This window comes from Orycteropus afer, unplaced genomic scaffold (assembly GCF_000298275.1).
Source record: "Orycteropus afer afer isolate SDZICR_OR568_19922 unplaced genomic scaffold, OryAfe1.0 scaffold00337, whole genome shotgun sequence".
NCBI classification, from domain to species: Eukaryota; Metazoa; Chordata; class Mammalia; order Tubulidentata; family Orycteropodidae; genus Orycteropus; species Orycteropus afer.
In genome coordinates this window covers 2,124,067-2,124,786 of record NW_006921924.1, presented here as the reverse complement: position 1 = coordinate 2,124,786, position 720 = coordinate 2,124,067, and positions in this window count along the sequence as shown.

The window sequence follows — 720 nt, the reverse complement described above, 5'->3', positions numbered from 1 at the left end:
TCAGGGAGCTCTGGTAGCGTAGTGGCTAAGGCACTTGACTGCTAACCAGAAGGCTGGTCGTTCAAACCCACCAGCCACTCCTCGGGAGGAAGATGGGGCAATCTACTTCCGTAGTGATACTGCCTCGGAAACTCAAGGAGGGGTCGCTATGAGTCAGGTCTGACTCGACGGCACACAACAACAACAACAACATGTGCCAGGCAGTTATTAACATTTTACAGAGATTTGCTCCTTTAATCCTCGTTGTTAGTTGCTGTCCAAATCCTGTCAACTCCAACTTACAGCAATCTTACTTGTAACAGAGCAAAATGTTGTCTGGTGCTATGCCATCTTCATGACCATTGGTAGTTTTAAGTCTGTTCTGTCAGTCCATCTAGTTGAGAGTTCCCTTAATTTTCACTGACCCTCTACTAAACAGGATATGCTTTTCTCTCTATTGGTATTTCCTGCTGATGTGTCCGAAGTAAGTGAGTCAAAGTCTTGCCATTCTCATTTCTAAGGAGCATTTTGATTGCATTTCTTCTAAGACTGATTTGTTCTTTTGGCAGTCCACGGTATATTCAATACTCTTCACCAACACCACAGTTTTAATGCATCAATTCTTCTGCCTTCCTGTATCATTATCCAACTTTTGCATTCATATGAGGTGATTGAAAAGACCATGACTTGGATCAAATGCACTTGAGTCATCAAAGTGACATCTTTGCTTTTAAACGCTTT